The 22,570-nt window shown below is 37.8% G+C and overlaps 1 long non-coding RNA gene across 1 annotated transcript in view; it reads right to left on the reverse strand.

Annotated features, from left to right (window-relative positions):
- Nucleotides 1-8,146: 8,146 nt before the first annotated feature.
- The window catches only part of LOC150034138 (uncharacterized), a 30,946-nt gene continuing 16,522 nt past the window's right edge, over nt 8,147-22,570 (reverse strand). The window contains exon 4 of the long non-coding RNA XR_016531773.1: nt 8,147-8,361. This is a non-coding gene — a long non-coding RNA (uncharacterized LOC150034138). The remainder of the gene's footprint in view (nt 8,362-22,570) is intronic.

Below are 22,570 nucleotides of genomic sequence, written 5' to 3' on the forward strand. Positions count from 1 at the left end.
AGAAACTAAATAAGATTGTTCAATTAAACAATAAATAGATATAAGGTTCCTTTTAATTTTAGGACCTATATACAAATTATCCAAAATTAAGTACCTATTTCTAAAAAACAACTTAGTAGCTCCAAGCTCGGGCATCTCTCGTTCCAACCTTGAGCGTCATTTCACCCTCCTCGAGCTACTGGAAGGAACTAATTATCTGTAAGGAAGAACAAACATGATTAGTGGCTCCCAAATCAAGTATCAATGCATTATGGTCATTTTCCACTAAATAAGTTTCTAGAACCAGTAAATCATATTTACCTTCATTCTCTTTCTTCTTCTCGACGAGGTACTTGGGGCAATTGCATTTCCAGTGACATCCACATTATAGTGGAAGCACTTGCTCTGTCACCTTGGCCTTGATCTTGCCTTTCCCAGCAACGAGAGCCTTTCCCTTCCGTCCTTTCGTTTTCTGGATCTTTTTAGAACCAGAAGATGAGGGAACAAACTTAGTTCCAGAGGATGAACCATTGTGAAACTTCTTGGAATGGGCAACATTTGCCTATCCTTTTATCTGTCTCCTACATTTCGTAAGAGATGATAAGTCTGTAACTCATTTAGGAGGTTAGTCATGGTGTACTCTATTTTATTCATAACCGCATTGCTATGAAATTGGAGAAAACTTTTCGAAAAAGATTCCAAAATAAAGGACACTTAACTTTGCTTGTCGATAACCGCGTCGTTCATCTTGGCAACATTGAAGTGGACCATCAAGTCGAGAACATGTTCTCTTACTGACTAGCTTTTCTTCATGCGTGCATTATAAACGTACTTGAGGGCCTTGTGCTGGATCTGAGGGGGTGGTTGTCCAAACATCTCCTAGAGTGACTCCATGATTTAACGTGTAGTGATTATGGGATCGTATTTCTTGGTAAGAATATCAGACATGCATGCCAAGATATAGACTCAGGCCTTGTCATTGGCCTTTTTCCAGCGATCATAAGCATCCCTTAATTCTTGGGACGCGGGGATTGGAGAACATTCCTTCGTTAAGACGAACCGTAGATCATCTAAACTAGAACCGTATTCAAGTTAGATTTCCATGTCACATAATTTTCACCGATTAGTCTTTTGTTCTTAAGCAAGGAAATTATTGTGGAAGACATGTTAAAACGAATAACAGACAATTGGTTGTATTAGTTATATTTACCTTAACCCATTACAAAAATAAGTATCTAATTAGTTAAAAAAAAAAAAAAAAAAAAAAGCAATCACAGAACCCTAATTAAACTATTGATTTAGTTTTTGCAACGATACTTCAAAGCTTTAGAGCAACAGGCTACCATAAGAAAAGTTAACTGTTGAAGGTTTAGAGCAACAAGCATACTTCAAAGGTATGCTACAACAGGCTACCATAAGAAAAGTTAACTGTTGAAGATTAATCTAACAAACCCTATTCATTACTGAAGTTTGCGTTGTTTCAAATCCTATGATCATACCTTCTGAAGTGATGGTCGCTTCAGAACGACATGCAAGCGGATCATAGAAGTCTCACGTTCAACTTATAGGAGGAAACAGTAGGATATATTAATATGTGTCCTTCTCCCACTTACTATGTACACTTCCCTATTCACCTTGGTATTGACCCATGCAAACACTTTCCAAAGGGAGACCGCGCCTAAGGTGACATGAAGCCGAGCATAGATCTCAGGTGTGAACTCTTAGGGACATGAGAGCTAAAAATTGATAAATCCCATATACCATTTTTCTCTCACTAAAGTGTTATACTATTTTAGTGTTTTATTATACTTAGTTGAAGAAATCTACTTCCTGTGGAAGCGTGTGAACACCTTGCATTTAGACATTCGATTTTTATGGAAACAAAAATAGTAAAATAAAACATGCATTTGTAGGATAAACATTCAAACAGAACTGTAAGCATGCTAGAAAAAAAGAAGAAGAGAAGAAATCAAAACACATCTTTGTTGATTCTTCTTGCTTTCCTCTTCTACCATTATCAATGATCTTGAACTTCTCCAATGAAGAAGAACACCACCAACAAAGTTACCTTGCTATTCTCTAGGATTCCAAAGAACTTGGAAGAGTGGTCTCCAAGAACTTTTGAGGAGGAAAATGATAGAGAAATTTTTAGAGAGGAGTTAGAGAGAAGGTGGAGACTTGGAGGTTAGGTTTTTTTTTATGTAATAAAAACCCCTTACCCTAAATAGGCTATAAGGATATATTTATATGGGAAAGTGTTAATCGTTTCCCCAAGTGTTTCCCTTTATCCCCTAATGCTAATTAATTAAATAAAATAACCATTATTTAATTAATTGGCATATTAATTAAATAACCATATATTAAATCATATTTAATATACATTTAATTAAATATCATAAATATCATATATTTACACTAACCTCCAATCTCCATTATTTCTAAATCAATTAATTAATCATTAGTTAATTAGTTAAATAACTATATTAAATCATATTTAATATGGAGTTAATTAACATATAAATATCACATATTTATATATATACATCTCTTTAGGAATCCAGTTCATATAAATCAAATATTTGAATCTTATTCAAATATATCCCTCTTACATAATTTGGGTTATAGATCATATCTATAATTAATCATTATATATTAATCTCATTAATTTAAAATTTCTTCATTTGATTTGGACAATTTTAATCATTTTTCATTACTATCCTTTAGTGAGACCTACAGATTAGAAGCTCCAATGTTATGAGATTAATTGATTAAACTTCTTTAATCCAACCAATCAATATTCATTAACTACTAATCACTCCACTAAAGACCGATAGTTGTACTCTTCGAACTGTAAATATATTTCCGTGTCCATAGGTATAACAAATCAATAGAGCGATGACCTTTCACAAATGCTCATAACTACAACTAGGTCAAGATACATTTTATCTCTATAGTTACATTTAACTCCTTAAGTACTACTGATTCCTTTAATAAACATACAGCTTATAGTCCAACTATAAACTAACACTTCTAGGGCCAGTGATGAAGGAACTCTTATTCAAGAGTACCTACGGACGGAAGCGGATCTTTCCAATTCATTGTGACAGAATTACCACATGTACATTCAAACATACTAATATGCATTCATAATGCTAAAGAGATCAAGAGATCATACTAGTTAAAGATTTCTTCTTCACAGCGAGTCTAAAACCCAACCGTCTACCTCGAACAATCACCACTCAAACAGAAGGAAACGGAGATGACACCATCACTCAGAGCCCTCAGTATTCTTGGAGTGAGAATCCATAGTGTAGGCTTTGTTCGGATTTGCAAGTGGGAGATGAGGTCGTCTATCGCATAGACAAGATGCTTGATCGTTTAGGTGAAGTATATGATCGTATAGGAAAAAGTAAGCGATCGTCTAAACGATCGTGTAGGAAAGGATAAGAGATTGTCCAAACAATCGTATAAGAAAAACTAAGCTATCGTCTATACGATTGTTTAGTAATATTGGGAGCTAAACAATCGCTTAGGAAAAGGTAAATGATCACTTAGTAAATAGCACGCGAAGGTATAATCGGTGAGCGATCACTTAGCAATATCGTATATGTAAGCGATCGTGCAAGCACTATCGTATAGACATTGATTTTCTAAGCGATGACACACTCTTTAACACAATGTCCGTGCATCTCATGCTTAACACATCGTCAGCTATTTATGCATCTCAAAGTGATCTTTCAATACACTCATCCGTTATAGAACAGAAGAGACGCCATCTCATTTCCTTTTCAACCGTTCAATGAATGTGATCATATCATATTCATAGTATATAAATTAATATCATATATTAATTATAATATTTTCCTCCACTAGATATAAATCATATTTATATCTAAATTCCTCCAAATTAATGTATCTCATACATAAAGTTAATTATACCATATTTAATTAGCTCGTTCAATTATATCATATATAATTGAACTCTCTCTTGTCAATTTGAACATTTCAAACTGACCCAAAAACTGACTCTCAACTTGTATCTAAGCTACCAAGGGGACCTTGTGGACCTATGGCTCGAAGCTCCAACTGTACGTGAATAGCTGACTAAACTTTTTAGTCCCAATATCCACCATCCGTTAACTGTCAGGCATTCCACTAAAGACCGATAGTTGAACTCTTCTTGCCATAGATATATTTCTATGTCCATTGGATAACCAATCATTAGTACGATGACCCTTCACAGATGCTCGTAATTACAGCAGGCCAATTTATTGTTTTGCCCCTATAATTACATCTTCCTCCATAAGTACCACTGATCCCTCTAATGAACAATACAACATAGTCTTACTACGTCTGAACACCTCTCGGGCCATGAGAAGGTGCGTGACGCGACATCGTTCAAGCCCCGGGATGATCAGCCCTTAAGAGAGCAATCTATCTACTTACCCCTACTTTGGGAAGGAGTGAACTCCATCTTATGAAGTTGAGTTCCCAGCTCCCAAATCAGATGAATCCCCAAAATGGTAGGTTTGAGTCGGTGCTCTGGCCACTCGCACCCATGCAAATCAAAGGACCGCCCTTAATGGCAAGAGTTCACAACTCACTCAAGATTGAGATCATGTTACCTATGGTCATCCTAGTGAAGTGAAGTCTCGATCATGAACGGAGTTATATGACAAGACATTAACACTTCGAGGTCAGGTCTTATACAAACTCTTTGTATAGGACGCCCCCGCTCGCATATCCACTACACAAATGATCAAGTCAGACCATTTGTGACAAGTCACAACATTTGTAACAATTCCACAAAGTGGGTCGCGTCCGTAGTGTTACCAGGATAAGGTTTCCCTCCTATATCCATATACTACAGACTATTTTGGTTGTCACTTAAGACATAATCCACTTATATGTCACTACATACATGCTTAAGTTACATAAAGACAACCAGGGATATTAAGTTTATCGGTTTGTGATAAAATAAAAATATCTAAATGTGAAAAGTCATGAAGTGAAGTAAATATCATATTATACATCACAAGAGTTCGTACAAAGTTGTTTACAAACTACAGGACACGAGACTTTGGGCACAAACCCCAACAAGTGAAATGTTGATACATAATTGTTCAAGACCCAGAATAAGCTATTAAGGGGGCAATTATCTACTTTCCCAAGGAATGGGAAGAAGTGAATTCCATCCTATGTAACTGTGTTCCCAGCTCCCTAATAAGACAAATCTCCAAAATGGTAGGCTGATTGAGTCAGCTATCATGGCCACTCTCACCCATACAAATCAAAGGATTGTCGTCATAAACATGAGTTAACAACTCACTTAGGATTAAGGTCAAGTCTCTTATGGTCATTATAGGGAAATATAAGTTTCTTCAAGTGACGGTGTTATATAAAGAAACTAATTATTTCGTGGTCTAGTCTATGTATAAACTCCTTTATACAAGATACCCCTACTCACATGTCTTTACATGAACAATATGGTTCATATTGTTTGTAACACTTACAAAGTGGGTTATATTCGCAACGTTACCAGGATAAGGCAGTCAACATTCATCCATTTATTGCAGATCTTTTAGGTTATTACTTGAACATGAACCACCTGCATTATCAACTACATACTGTTCAAGTGACATCATATAACCTTAGAGCTTAATTTATTGAATTGAATTAATCTTGTATAAATGTCAAATAAAATACCTATGATTTTATTAGATAAATAATTTGTGTTAACAAAACTACAAACCACGAATACACTAGATTTAGAACATCAATCCCAACAATTTTTCATTGTCCAAAGCTAGTGGAATGTATCAAAATATAATAAAAAAATGAGTGGGAAAGTAAAGTATCAATATATAATGTAAAGTAAAGTTTCAATATAAAATACAATAAACTAGGGCATACAATATACCCAATAAAATCTCCCACTTGCCCTTGCTTAGACAACTCATATCTCATAGATCCAGACCCTCCAGATGACCCTAAAAAACTTTAGCTATGAGAACCTTTGTAAATGGATCAGCAATATTGTGCTCTGAGGCAATCTTTATGGTGATCATATCTTCTTATTGCACAATCTCTCTAATAAGATGATACTTGCGCTCTATATGCTTTTCACGTTTGTGGCTAGAGGCTCCATGGAGTTTTCCGTAGGTATGATGGTTAAGGACATATTTGGAACAACTTCCAAATCTGTGAGAAATGTTTTGAGTCAAACGGATTCTTTAGCAGCTTTATAGGCAACTACATACTCAGCCTCCATGGTGGAATTCGTAATACAACCTTGCTAAATGTTGCGCTATACTATAGCTTCTCTATTCAGAGTGAACACTGATCCTGATGTGGATTTTCTTGAATCCTTATCAATCTAACAATCAGAGTCAGTGTATCTTGTATAGATAAAATCCTTTGCACCATACACAAACATGTAGTTTCTCGTTCTCTGAAGATACTTGAGATTAGCTTTAACTGTTATCCAGTGATCATATCCTGGATTGGATTGATATCTACTGACTACTCCCACTGCATGGCAGATGTCAAGTTTAGTACACAACATGGCACACATAAGGCTACCCACTGTAGACATAGGGAATTTGTCTCATCTTCTCAACCTCTTGAGGTGTTTTAGGACACTGTTCCTTAAACAAGATAATTCCATGCCTGAAAGGTAACAAACCCTTCTTGAAGTTTTGCATCGAATATTTGATAAACACTTTGTCAATATAGGATGCCTAAGACAAGGCTAATGATTTGTTCTTTTGATCCCTTATAATTTGGCTCCCTAGAACAAATTGTGCTTCGCCCAGATCTTTCATTTGAAATTGAGCAGCTAGCCATTCTTTAGTGGCAGTCAAGTAACCTACATCGTTCCCAATGAGTTTGATATCATCCACATACAACTTAAGAAAAGCTATTGAATTGATGATGATCTTCTTGTAAACACAAGGCTCATCAACATTTTGATCAAAGCCATAAGATTTGGCTGTAGCGTCAAACCTTATATTCCAAGATTGAGATGGTTGTTTCAATCCATAAATGGACCGATTACGCTTGCAAATCTTTTGCTCTTGACCTTGTTCAATGAACCCCTCTGGTTGGGTTATGTAGATGGTTTCATCAAGATTACCATTCAAAAAGGCAATCTTTACATTCATTTTTCATATCTCGTAGTCATAATATGTGACAATAGATAAGAGAATCTGGATAGACTAAATCATAACAATAGGTGAGAAAGTTTCTTTATAATCCACTCCCTCAACCTGGGTATAACCCTTTACTACTAGTCTAGCCTTAAAGGTTTGCACCTTTCCATTTACACCTAGTTTCCTTTTGTAGATCCATTTGCAACATATGAGTTTAACTCCATCAGGTTTGATCTACAAGTTCCTAGATAGAATTGAAGTGCATAGACTCCATTTCTTGATCCATGGCTTTGATTCATTCATCTTTTTCAATATCAACCATTGCCTTCTTGTAAGACGATGGATCCTCAACCTTATCATTTAATATGTTGGTTTGAGTTTTTGTTAAACCCAAATAGCGAGTAGGTTGGGTTACAATCCTCCTACTACGTGGAGGCACTCTCACACTTGAGAAGGACGTGTTTGACTAGAAGAAGCAACATCAACAACTTTTGTTGAAGTACTTGCCTTCTCAACAACTCTTGTTGAACTTTTAGTAGTTTCTTTGAAATTTTCATTTAATACTTCTCTAATGTGGTTTTCTTCTAAGAAAGTAACATTTGTCAATACAAATACTTTATTTTCTTTTGGATCGAAGAACAGACCACCTCTCATTTCTTTAGAATAACCTACAAATAGGCTTAATCTTGAACGTGGTTCCAATTTCTTTGGATTTTCCACAAGCACATGTGCTGGACATCCCCAAATCCTGAGATGTCGTAAACTACTTTTATGACCTCTCTATAATTCAAAAGGTGTTCCAATAACACTCTTTGATGGATGAAAACTTGTATTGATACAAGTTATTGTTCTCTCAAAGTTAGAATAATTAGGATCTTTAATGATGTAAACGCACTCATTTTAGAGAAAAACGCATGAAATTCTATATATGTACTAAACTCATACAAAAGTATCCTTTTAAGTAAAAAGTTGCTTTACTAATGCATTATACAAATAAATTTACTAAGTGTTACAGACAAGGCCAACACAGAGGTATGCGTCCAAGATTATTCAATGCATGAAAGATATAATTGGCTCATCCATTTTATGTCAAATCACCACTCGCAGGCATGGGCTTCTGATTAATGATGTTTGAATAGATCATAAGTGGCAAGTGGTTGTTCCATGGTATGGAAATTAATGCAGTCAAATCACCAAATTGTTGAGATTTGCCTATCAAGGAAGCAGCCACCTACAAAATTAAGAGAGAGTTAGACAATTAGAGCTTAGACAGTTAGAATTTTCTGTCACCTGCAAGAAAGAAGTAGGAGGGAAGACCACCATTCCATCGTTGCTCAAGAGGAGCTATCAGAGAGAAGTTCGAGAGAGATACCTTCTTTAACTCCTTCACAAAGTTAGTCATAGCAAGTATTAAAACAAGTCAAAGAGGACAAGAGCTATCGGAGAGAAGTTCGAGAGAGATACCTTCCTTTATACATAGCATTTCCCTTACTCTTCAGTTCATTTGAACTAAGATTGTTTGCATCAACATTTATTATGTTTAATTCAATCTTACTTTTGACTATTCATCACTTATCCATCTGTTTACTCTCAAATCTGTTTGTGTTTGTAAATCTTCTGACTTAATGAGAGCATGAAATCTATTGCGTAAGTCTTCCTATTCAGTTGACTAAAATGGTGAAGTAGTTAAGTCACTCGAGAGAGCAATTTAACTATTGAACGCATTAAGTCAAGGCGTGAGGTAATTTTAGAGATAGAACTGCTCATGTTTTTTGCCTATTGTTTGTAACCAACCCATGCACCCTAGAGATAGGTTTACATATAGCATTTGCATCAAGAGATGTTGAGTCTAGTATGAACTAAAGAATAGAATTTTTAATGCATAGCACATACACTTAGATTGTAAACAAGCATCCACACCATCTTCATTTCATCTCCATTGTGCTCATCTAGGCTTGCTATTTTTGCTAGGAAATCAACGCGTACCACTTACACTTTAAACCATTCATTCGTAAACCCCTTCCTCCTTCCTCCTTCTATTTCTTCTCGCATGTGTGATGTAGATAAGTGTAAATAACCAATGCATCTCAATTAATTAGGAAACCTCTGCATTAAATGCAAAAACAAACCCTGTGTTAGTACATTTTAAAGTCCTTGCGTTCAACCCTAGACTTATCAGGAAACTTGGGTTTGATTTATACTTGGGTTTGACTCATGAGAACTTATATAACAAGGTGTGCATGCATCTATCCCCAATGCATCACCTTATTTTCATACCAAGAGATAGATAAATCCTTCATCCATTTTCGTTCAGCATACTAATTCATCTCCACTTACATTCATCACCATAAGCACATTTAGAATCAAAATCATGGGGCAAACAAGTTTTTGACGCCATTGCCGGGGACATCTAGCAACGTAGCTGAAATTTGATTTTTTGAATCTTTTGCATAAACTTTCAATCAAAGGAGTATTACAAGTTACACCTGAACTTGTGAACATTTATGAGCAGAAAGAGCACTCCTGAACTCATATACGACCTTGAAATTGAAAGAACCTTCAGATGCAGAAATAGATCGAATCGACATTGAGGGTTGAGGCGACAACAACAAAGACAACAATAATAAATGGCAGACGACCAGATTAATCGGAACTTAGCTCAACAACTCGCAAATGCTACACTAAATCCGATCCTAATGGAAAACAACAACACGTGTCAAATGCATGAGTATGCATCACCAGTCTTATATAACTTCTCGCTTGGGATCATCTACTTAACGCCTGACAGGACAAGGTTAGGTAGTTTAGAGGCGCTCATGATGAGGATCTCCATGCTCATATGAAATGCTTCTTAGAAACCTCTAATTCATTCGTGATTCCTGGAATCACGCCAGAAACTATCAGACTATCCTTGTTTCCTTATTAACTCCGCGATGATGCCAAGCGATGGGCAAACTCTTTAGAGCCGAGCGAGATAACAACATGGGATAAGTTAGTAGAGAAATTCATACAGAAATATTTTCATCCCACTGTCAAAACAAGAAGGCGTTGGGAGATTATGAATTTTTTAACAAGGAGACTCTGAAACATTTAGCGCCACATGGGAGAGGTTTAAAGGGTGGGTCAAAAATTGTCCCAACCATGAACTACCTTTGACTGTACAAATGGAAAATTTTTATGGAGGATTAAACAGACCCTCCCAAATGGCAGCAGATGCAGTCGCCACAGGCCGAATCATAGATAAATCATATAATGAAGCCAAGAAAATTTTAGATCGGATTGCCAAGCAGAACATGGAATGGGTTGATGATACCTATGACTATAGAATAGACAGTAGGGGGCAATCACAGAATACTATTGACACCAATGCAGTGGCCAATCTATTAGCACAAGTAGCTGTGATGACTAACATGTTGAAAAATCTAATGATGAGTAATGCAACACAAACGCAGACTGTGCAGCAAGTAGATACATTCACATAACCCATGGTAAGCTGTGTGGGTTATGGAGAGCCACACCTATAATGATTACCCACAGAATCTGCAATCAATCTGTTTTATAAAGAGCAACTCATTCTCAAACACTAATAATCCTGGATGGAAAAACCATCCTGACTTTTCTTAGGGAGGTCACCACCAACATCAACATCATCCTGGGACGCATCGACAGCATAGGCAAGAGTCGCTGCCTGGATTCCAACCTATGCAGCAAAAACCTTAACATCAAACTTTTAATAGAAGGGACAACGCGTCGAGTTCATCATCTCCACTTGAAAACCTATTAAAAGAATATATAGCTCAGAATGTTGTGTTGCTGAAAAGCCAAGCGTCATTGATCAGGAACTCGAAGATGCAAGTTTGGCAGATTGATATCGAGCTGAAGAATTGGCTGCATAGAGTTTTTCCTAGTAATATTAAAGGGCCAAGAAATAATAATGGCAAGGAGAAATGTCCCGCGATGAAATTGCGCAGTGGTAGACCGTTGGTAGAAATAAGGGAAACCCAAGAAAAGAACCTCCTCTTTCAACATTTGAGGATACAACACACGAAACTACGATATTTGAGAGAGCGCAACAAAAAAGAGCACCTGGCTCTGTAATTCATTCACAGCCGATCATATCAAACGTAAGGGAGCTTGAGGTCTGTCTGAGTGCACTATTTCTTCAACACCTGCAGAAAAAGAATGACGAGAAGCAGTTCAAACACTTCCTTGAGGTTCTCCAGACTATATACTCCTTCATACTACAACTTTGCTTTATCCTCCTCCATTCAGAGTGAATATTAATCCCGAAGTAAATTTCCCAGAATCCACATCGGTTTGAAAGTCAAAATTAGTGTATCCTGTAAGGATCAGATCCTTAGCACCATACACGAGCATATAGTCCCTCATTCTCCGAAGATACTTGAGGATGTTCTTAACAGCAATTCAATGATCATATTTAGGATTGAACTGATATTGGTGACTATTCCAACTGCATAGCATATGTCAAGGTGTTTAGTCTCGTTATACAACGTCGTTCATGATAAAGACTTTCATTTCCCTAGGATGATCATTTAAACATGACCTTAATCCTGAATGAGTTGGTAACTCCTATCTATGAGGGCAGTCCTTTGATTTGCATGGGTGCGAGTGGCCAGATCACTGACTTAAACCTACCACTTTAGGGATTCGTCTAATTAGGGAGCTGAAAATTCAGCTACCAAGACGGAATTCACTCCTTCCCCGAAATAGGGGTAAGTAGATAAATTTCTCCCTTGAAGGCTGATTCTAAGGCTCGAACAATGTGACACCATACCTTCTCTTGGCTTGAAAAGGGTTTACCTATAGTGACACTATGATGTGTTGTTCATTAGAGGAATCAGTGGTACTTAAGGAGTTAAATGTAACTACAGGGGAAAAACGGTAAATTGGCCCAGCTGTACTTACAAGTGATTTGTGAAGGGTCATCGTACTGTTGATTGGTTATATCCAATGGACACAGAAATATATCTATAGTGCGAAGAGTGTAGTTGCCAATCTTTAGTGGAGTGCCTGGCAGTTAACGAATGGTGGATATCGTGATTAAAGAGTTTAGTCAGTTATTCACGTACCATTAAAGCTTCAAGCTACAAGTCCATAAGGTCCTATTGGTAGCTCAATGGATTCATGTTGAGAATCAGTTTTTGGGTTAGTTTGAAGTGTTCAAATTAACAAGAGGGAATTTGAATATATATGATATAATTAAATTGATTCAATTATTGTGATATAATTGATTTGATGTATTAGATACATTAATTGAAGGAATTAATATAAATATGATTTATATTGAATTCCATAAAGAAGAAAAAGAACTATGGTTTATATGTTACATATGATGTGATATTAAAACTATAGGTTATAATATGATAAATTATAAATTAATTATAAGATAATTGATTTCGGTTTTTCTCCAATAACCGACTCAGTGGTTGGTTATGGACAATTTATGGTGACCGATGGGATAAAGTGAAAATAGTTTTCATTTTGTCATAACACACATTACACGCGCAAGAAGCATCAAGTTATACGATAGCTTGGTTGAGAGAGTAAACGATCGATTGAGTTTACCTATACGATAGTGACTCATTTGCTAAACGATCGAGTATCCAAGTCTATACGATAGACTTCTTCCTTTTCCCACTTACTAGATCGTCTACCCAATCGTATAGTTCCTCTTTCCCTCTTCCAAATCCATATAGAGCACACACCTCCTGGATTCTCACATCGAGAATACCAAGATAGCCTCGTGGTAGTGTTGAGTTTTTGTTCGAGGGTCGAGGATCAAGTTGCACTTGTTGCTATTAGAGGATATTTAAGAGACGTGTTGTGTTCGTGCTGTTGGATGCATTGCTGAGTGCGATCGAGGAAATACTAGAAAAATAGTTCTTCAAATGTATGTTTACTCAATACTTTGTATTTTATTCTTGAAGCATGCTGTAATTTAGACTTGATGCATAACTGCTCTGTGTTAGATTGTAAATGTTGATGTTCTTTCACAATGGGATTTGGAACGATCTGCTTCCTCTCATTGGTTCTCTATATTTAGAGTTCTTTCAATTGGTATCAGAGTCAGGTTGTTCTGATATTCAAAATTCCATTGATGTATTGAATTACATTTATAGTCTTGGTGGGTTTTATGTTGTCTGCAATGCGTTTAAGTGTTAGATGTAATTGTGGATGTGAATTGATGGATGTTTCGGGATGATTGCCTCTGTTTTAAAAGCTTTCTTTTACATTTTAAAGTTAATTTGTAAGGGCCCCTACATTTTTTGGCATAATTAATTTGCTATCGAGTCTGTATTCAAAGTGTTTGGTATGTTTTGAGTCATTCGTGATGAGGCTTCAAAGATGCATAGAGATACTGTTCAATTCGAGGAAGAAGACCAAGGGTTGGTCGAATTGTGTAGCCTAGGCTACACGATCGATTAGATTTGGCTATGCAATCGTGTAGAAAAATTCTACTCGATGGTGTAGTAGTTGTTAAATGGTCACATGGTTGATGTTACGCGATCGAGTAAAGAGTTTACTCAATCTGTTGCGTTGGCTACTCGATCGCGTAGACACTGAGGTAAACGATCGCAGAGTATATGATAATTGACACATGGTAGGCGTGCGCACTAAACGATCAAGTAGGCTAGCATGCTCATCACATAGTCATTGGCTACTCGATCAGTCAGTATGAGATACTTGACGCTTACTCTATAATCGTTTAGACGATCATGTTTCATCACATAGTCATCATTTACTCAATTGTTTAGGCATGCGTTGCACGATCGCATGGCCTTCATGCTTCATTGCATAGTCAAAGGCCCTTGATCCATGCTACACGATCGTTTATACTCGTTCAGCGTTACTCGATGATCACAAGAAGGTGTTATACGATCAAGGAACGAGGCTTTGCTTGGGCAGTCTAAGACCCGGTTCGCCTGTTTGAACCAGTTGGCTCGATGGCTTATGTAATAGATGGCTTTTCTTTTCCATTTTTTTAGGCTAATTATCCCGGTCCATCAATTTTTTTAATGAATGTACATGTGATGTATGTTTAATTATATGCCATAAAGTATGTTATATAGTTTTAAATCCCACCAAAGGTTATGCATTCATGCATCATCTTTATATTATAAGAGTTATAATATAGTAGTTTGCATGATTAAATTACATTAAAGCATGCTCATGCATCATATAATATAAGAGTTATAATATAGGCATGCATCATCTTTATATTATAAAGGTTTTAGTATAAGGGTATATAAAAGCATGTATGCTTGGTTCATTACAAGTTATATAAGAGTTATATATAGTAATGAATGAACATTGCATGAAGCATAACACTTGGGTTAATTTATAAAAGTTATAAATACCTTGTCTAGCTTAGCAATGTGATTGTTTTTTAGTTGTTTCATTTTATATAAGTGTTATAATTAATGAAATTAGAACTAAAATCAATAAGAAAGACATGCATACAAACTTAGGCTTAAATCATGTTTTAAAAGAGTTTTAAAATTTGATTGAGATAGACTTGATCACAGTTCTAATGAGATTAGAAACCTTTTAATATGGTTTAATAGGATTAAATTGACTAATAAAAGATTAAATATGTATCAAATCTATCTATAAGGGACCTTTTGTCTAAGGCGGGTTTTGGCTAGGCTGCGGTATTTAAGCTGATAGAAACGGAACAACCCTACCTGGGAACCTACCTGGAAATGTGAATTAGATAGATTTGTTGCATGCATGCAAATTTGATGATAGTCTGTTAAAGTGTTTAATAAGATTTGAATCAAACTTATTTAATTATCAAAAGCAAGAGTTGTTTTTTAGAAAATTAAACACACACTTAGTTAAAATCAGTAGTCGGATTTAACTAAGTTAATGAATCCCTAGATAGAACATTCAGTGGGAGGTACTTGGGGTATATGATACTTCACTTAAACCACTACATGTTTCTCCCTAAAAGTTCACACCGTGAGATCTATCCTCGACCTCGTGGCACCCTGGGAGTGTCCCCCTAAAAGATGGTGTTTGGGTAGGTCAATATCAAGGTGGATAGAGAGAATGTTCATAGTAAGTGGGAGCGAGACGTGCAACAGCATATCCCACGGTCTCTCTCATTAGGTTGGATAAAGTTTCTGTGCATTGCCTTGAGCACCCTGGGAGTGTCCCCCTATAGGATGGCAGTTTTGCATGTTTCTTTATTTGATCAACTGTATAGGATAAGGTCGTTTAGTCTCTTGTCCTAATCTGCTTTTTCCCTACAGTGGGCACATTAGGACAGGATTTGAGGGTCGAAAATGAGGGGTTACACTTACACGAAATTGTTAAGGGTTAACAGTTCTGGATCGAACAAATGGTGACTATTAGGTGCAGTTTCAAGAGTTGGTTCTGCCTAATGGTTGAGAGTGTCCCATCCCAATGAAAGAGCATGTAATCACCCCGCTATTGACGTTTGTCCTACCTCGCTGGGGCATCATTGCGAAATAGAAGTCTTTTCACTTAGGGTACTTGGAAACTATTTTGCTAAAACTAAAATTGGTGTTAAAATGTGGTTAAAGTATAGACTTATTAAGTTTGTACTGTTTTCAGCAATGTAGTAATGGCAACCATCACATTAGCTCTACTTAGCATCGAAAAAATAATTGGCGAGAATTACACTAGTTTGAAACACATGATCACAACAATATTAATCATCGATGATCTCAGATTCGTCCTTGCGGAGGAATGTCCTCCTCTTTCACCTCCTAATGCCACTTAAAATATTCGGGAGGCCTATGAGCGTTGGACACGAGCGAATGAGAAGGCCCGAGCCTATATCTTGGCCAGTCTTAACGATGTTTTGGCCAAGAAGCATGAGCCCATGGTCTCAGTGCGTGAGATCATGGAGTCCTTGCGGGGGATGTTCGGACAACCGTCTAGACAGCTCAAGCATGAGGCTCTTAAATGCATCTCCAACTCTAAAATGGAGGAAGGCACCTTTGTTCGTGAGCATGTACTTAACATGATGGTCCACTTCAATGTGGCGGGATGAATGGGACTTGGATCGATGAGGGCAGCCAGGTTAGCATTATCCTGCATTCGTTGCCGGATAGCTTCTGGCACTTTGTTAGCAATGCGATTCTTATCAAAGTGGACTATACCCTTGCAACTCTCCTCAACGAGTTGCAGAGATTCCAATCCTTACTGAAAAGTAAGAAGAAGGGGGTTGGTGAGGAAAATGTTGCCTTGTCGTCAAAGAAGTTCCATCGAGGTTCGACCTCTAGGACTAAGTCTGCACCTTCTACTTCTAACACTACTAAGTGGAAGAAGAAGAAGGGTGGTAAGGGGAAGGGGAAGGCACCTGCTAACCCACCGTCTGTCGCCCAGTGGGGAAGGCGACCAATGCCCGGAGACAAGGGAAAGTGTTTACATTGTAACTAGGATGGGCACTGAAAGAGGAATTATCCGCGCTAGATCAAGGAAAAGAACAAGGCTAAGGCTAAGGCCAAGGCGAAACAAGGTAAATATGATTTACTAGTTTTGGAAACCTGTTTAGTGGAGAATGATGATTTTGCCTAGATTATTGATTCAAGCGCCACTAATCATGTTTATTCTTTTTTTCAGGGGATTAGATCCTGGTAGCAGCTAGAGGCTGGTGAGATGACGATGCGAGTAGGCATCAAGCACGTCGTCTCAGTTGTGGCAGTGGGAGGAGTCCAATTGACTTTACAGAAGAAATTTCTTGTTTTACATGATGTATTTATAGTTTCTGAGTTGAAAAGGAACTTAATTTATGTAAAGTGCTTGTTACAGTGTAAATATACTCTTGAATTTCAGTTGAATAAAGTGTTTATTCATAAAGATGGAGTAGAAATCTGTATAGCATATCTGAAAAATAACTTGTATGTGCTAAGGCCGTTAACAACGAGTTCCCTCCATAACATATAGACGTCTAAAACTATCGTAACTCAAAATAATCGTCAACAGGTTTCTCCAAAAGAAAATGCCCAACTTTGGCACCTTCGATTAGGGCACATCAATCTCAATAGGATTGAGAGGTTGGTGAAGAATGGACTTCTAAGTGAGTTAGAGGAAAATTCTTTACCGGTGTATGAATCTTACCTTAAGGGTAAAATGACTAAAAGACCTTTTACTAGAAAAGGTTATCGAGTGAATGAGCCTCTCGAGTTAGTACATTCTGATCTTTGTGATCCGATGAATGTGCAAGCTAGGGGAGGCTATGAGTATTTCATCACCTTTACTGATGATTAATCAAGGTATGGGTATGTTTATTTAATGCAACAGAAGTCTAAATCCTTTGAAAACTTTAGAGAGTTCAAGGCTGAAGTTGAAAATGCACTGGATAGACGGATTAAGACACTTCAATCGGATTGAGGTGGAGAGTTTTTGGACTCGGGGTTCCAAGACTATTTGATAGCACATGGAATCGTTTCCCAACTCTCAGCACTAGGTTCACCTCAACAGAATGGTGTAGTGGAGAGGAGAAATAGAACCTTGTTGGACATGGTTCGGTCGATGATGAGTTACGCTTCCTTACTGAACTCGTTTTGTTGTTTTGTAGTGGAGACTGCAGTGTACATACTCAACTGTGTTCCTTCCAAGAGTGTTGCGAGAACACCTCTGGAGAATGTGGAACGGGCTTAAAGCTAGTTTCATCACTTCCGCAAATGAAGTTGCCCAGCACATGCGCTTGAGGCTAATCCAAAGAAATTGGAACCACGGTCAAGTTTGTGCCTCTTTGTAGGCTACCCCAAAGGTACACAAGGGGGTTACTTTTATGATCCGATGGAAAATAAAGTATTTGTTTCTACGAACACTACATTTCTAAAGGAGAATCATATTAGGGAGCACAGTCCACGTAATAAGATCGTGTTACGTGAGCTTTCCAACGAAACTACTGAAACTTCAACAAGAGTTGTTGAAGGGCCTCTTCATCAGCAAGAGTTGTTGATGATAGATCATCTAGTAGATCGGTTCCACCTCAAGAGTTGAGGGAACCTCAACGCAGTAGGAGGGCTGCGAACCCACATGTTCGCTATCTGGGTTTCACAAAAATCCTGGCTATGGTAGCCGATTGCGATGTTGAGGATCCGTTGTCTTATCAGAAGGCAACGAAGGATGTTGACCGAGATGAATGGGTTAAAGCCATGGATCTCGAGATGGAGTCGATGCACTTTAACTCAGTGTAGGATCTTGTAGATCAGCCTGATGAGGTAAGACCTATAGGATGCAAATGGATCTACAAGAGGAAACAGGGTGCCAATGGGAAGGTGCAATCCTTCAAGGCTCGACTTGTGGCAAAAGGTTATACCCAGGTTGAGGAAGTCAACTCTGAGGAGATTTTCGTGCCTGTTGCCATATTGAAGTCGATCTGCATTCTCCTGTTTATTGCCACTTATTATGATTATGAGATTTGGCAAATGGACTTCATGACTGCCTTTTTGAATGGTAATCTTGAGGAGACCATTTATATGGTGGATCCCGAGGGATTCATAGCCCAAAGTCAAGAGCAAAAAGTTTGCAAGTTGAATCGGTCCATTTATGGGCTGAAACAGGCATCTCGATCTTGGAACATTCGGTTTGATACTGCAATCAAATCGTACGGCTTTGACCAAAACGTTGATGAGTCTTGTGTCTACAAGAAGTTCATTAATAGTTTAGTAGTTTTCCTAGTGTTGTATGTAGATAATATCCTATTCATTGGGAATGATGTAGGACTACTAACTGCAGTTAAGAACTGGCTAGCGACCCAATTCCAAATGAAAGATTTGGGAGAGGCTGAGTTTATTCTTGGTATAAAGATCTTTTGGGATCGTAAGACCAAAATGCTAGCACTGTCTCGGGCATCGTACATTGATAAGATATTGCTCAAGTACTCGATGTAGAACTTCAAAATGGGCCTACTGCCGTTCAGGCATGGAGTTACTTTGTCTAAGGAAATGTGTCCTAAGATGCCTCAGGAGGTTGAGGAGATGAGATGGGTCCCATATGCATTTGTCGTTGGCAGTTTGATGTATGCGATGCTCTGTACTAGACCAGACATCTGCTATGTTGTGGGAATGGTCAGTAGGTATCAGTCTAACCCAAGCCAGGGTCACTAGACCGCAGTCAAGAACATCCCCAAATATCTTCAGAGAATGAAGACTACATGCTCGTGTATGGAACTAGGGATTTGATCCTAACTGGATACACGGATTCTGACTTTCAGACTCTAGTGCAGCACGAAGCCGCTGACGCAGAGTCAGCTCCTATGCCTAAGAACTCTCGAAAGTCCACTTTAGGGTCTATTTTTACTCTTAACGGAGGAGTAGTAATGTGGCGAAGCACTAAGCAGGGATGCATTAGTGCATCACCAACTCCACGATGGAGGCTGAGTATGTAGCAGCTTGTATAGCTGTTAAGAAGGCCGTTTGGCTCAGAAAGTTCCTGACAAATCTGGAAGTTTTTACAGATATATCTAGGCCCATCACCCTCTATTGTGACAATAGTGGTGCTATGGCGAATTGTAGGGAGCCTAGGAGTCACAAGCACTGCAAACATATAGAGCGAAAATATCATCTCATCCGCGAGATAGTGCATCAAGGGGACGTGATGGTCACGAAGATCGTTTCGAAGCACAACGTTGCTAACCTGTTTACGAAGGCTCTCACGACTATAGTTTTTTAGGGTTATCTTCAGAGTGTGGGTCTATGGGACCACCCACAGCTGGACTAGGGCAAGTGGGAGATATTTTGTATTGGGCCTTAAAGCCCTAGTTTATTTTTTTGTACTAGTTATTTGTACACCCCACTCGCTTTAGGACAAATGGGAGATTGTTAGGGATGATGCCATAAACTCTCGTTGGGTTCTGTAGTTTGTAAACACAGTATTGAACAAACACTTGTGATGTAATAATATATGATATTTTTTTCACTCTTGTCTATAGAACATTGGATGTTTTATTTTCTTTACCACAAACCAATAAACTAAGATCTGTGGTTGTCGTTGTAACTTAAGCATGTATGTGGAGACATACAAATGGATCATGCCTTAAGTGATAACCAAAATGATCTGTAGTATATGGATAAATGAGGGAAACCTTATCCTGGTAACGCTACGGATGCGACCCGCTTTGTAGAATAGTTACAAGTGTTGTGACTTGCTATAGATGGTCTGATCCTGATCATTCATGTGGAGACATGCAAGCGGGGGTTTCCTATATAAAGGAGTTTGTATAAAACGCAACCACGAAGTGTTATAGTCTCGTTATAAAACGTCGTTCATGATAGAGACTTCATTTCACTGGGATGATCATAGGTAACATGACCTCAATCCTGAGTGAGTTGAGAACTTTTGCCTTTGAGGGCAGTCCTTTGATTTGCATGGGTGAGAGTGGCCAGATTGCCGACTCAAACCTACCACTTTAGGGATTCGTCTGATTTGGGAGCTGGGAACTCAACTACACAAGTTGGAATTCACTCCTTCCCCAAAGCAGGGGTAAGTAGATAGATTGCTCCCTTAAGGGCTGATTCCAGGACTTGAACAATGTAGCACCACATACCTTCTCATGGCCCGAGAGGTGTCCACACATAGTAGGACTATGTTATGTTGTTCATTAGAGGGATCAGTGGTACTTAAAGATTTAGATGTAACTACAGGGGCAAAATGGTAAATTGGGTTAACTGTACATACAACATCTGTGAAGGGTTATCGTACTGTTGATTGGTTATATTCGATGGACACAAAAATATATCTGTGGTGAGAAGAGTGCAGTTGTCGATCTTTAGTGGAATGTCTGGCAGTTAACGGATGGTGGATCTCGTGGCTAAAGAGTTTAGTCAGCTATTCACGTACGGTTGGAGTTTCAAGTCATAAGTCCATAAGGTTCCCTTGGTAGCTCAATGGATTCAAGTTGAGGATCAGTTTTTAGGTCAGTTTGAAGTGTTCAAATTGGCAAGAGGGAGTTCGATTATATATGATACGATTGAACTAGTCAATTATATATGATATGGTTGACATAATGTATAAGATATGTTAATTGGAGGAAATTGATATAAATATGATTTATATCTGGTGGAGGAGAAAAGGATTATGGTTAATGTATTGCATATGATGTGATATTAAACCATAGGTTATAAATATAATATGATTATATTTATTTTTTTAATTAAAACAATTAGGGGATAATTGTTTGCGGCTTCTTCTCCATAACCGAATGAGATAGTGGGAGGTTGCATTCAGTTTTCGTAACTGAAGGATAAAATGAAAATTGTTTTCATTTTGAAAAGGATCAGACATTCGCTCATGAGTGGTGTATATTGCCTATCGCATAGCAAACCAAGAGCATACATGATAGCTCAAAGTTTCTAAATGATCGTATACACGTGTGCGGTTTACTAAACAATCGCATAGGATTTACTAAACGATCTTCTAGCTCTTTCTAAATGATCGCGTGCCTGAGCGTTTTACTAAACAATCGTCTATACAATAGTCACCCGATATCTCCCACTTGCTTGGTCGTGGTAAACGATCGTCTCTTCCTCCTTCCCATACCAAATCCAATAGCGCCCACACCTCCTGGATTCTCACACCGAGAATATCGATGGTTTCGAGTGGTGGTGTCTTCCCTACTACTTTGTTCGTAAGGAGTCTGTCTGTGGGTAGACGATGCCGTGATTTGGTGGACGATCTCAGCGAGAGCGAGAGGTGCAGTCCTTTCACAAGAACGAGTTTTGAGACGAAGAAGGGTTCTTCAACTGGTACGTATCTCATTCTTTTGTTATTTAAAGTTCAAAGCATGTCTGTAATTTATTGTGAATGTGGTAATTCTGTCACAATGAGTTTGGAACGATCTTGGTTCCGCTCAGAGGTACTCTTTGATAAGAGTTCCTTCGGGTACTTGTACGGACTAGATGACAAACTCTTCATAGCTCAGTTTTGAGTGGTTTGTCTCTAACAAACTTGTTAAAGTATTTGACATGATAGTGAAAGTGTGGCCGCCTTCTATGAAAGAGTTTAAAGATGTCCTTCTAGAGCTTTTACGGTGACCCAAGATTCATGTGTATGACCTTAATTAGAACATTCTATATCGTGAAATTAAGGAAAAATACTGGAGTACAATGTGTTGTGGGGATCTCAATTAATGTTATTGAAAGTTCAAGAGGTAACTCACTTTCTCTAATGAAGTTGTTGTCCTGCTTCACTGTGCATCAATTCAAATCGTTAGATATTGGTATTTAAGTTTAATCTCCTATTTTTGCTCAGAATAGTTTCTTCAAATAATTTTTTTTATTTTAATTTTTCTATAACAATCATTTGTGGGGAATTGTTGGAAATGACTTTTGGGCTTAGGCCCATAGCAAAAGTTAAAAGAAATGGATGAATGTTGTCCCACATCGGAGAATTAAGCAATACCTTAAAGGTATAAATACCAAGGCATGTTAAAGGTA

This window comes from Benincasa hispida, chromosome 9, assembly GCF_027475165.1.
Source record: "Benincasa hispida cultivar pf3 chromosome 9, pf3_genome.v1.1, whole genome shotgun sequence".
NCBI classification, from domain to species: domain Eukaryota; kingdom Viridiplantae; phylum Streptophyta; class Magnoliopsida; order Cucurbitales; family Cucurbitaceae; genus Benincasa; species Benincasa hispida.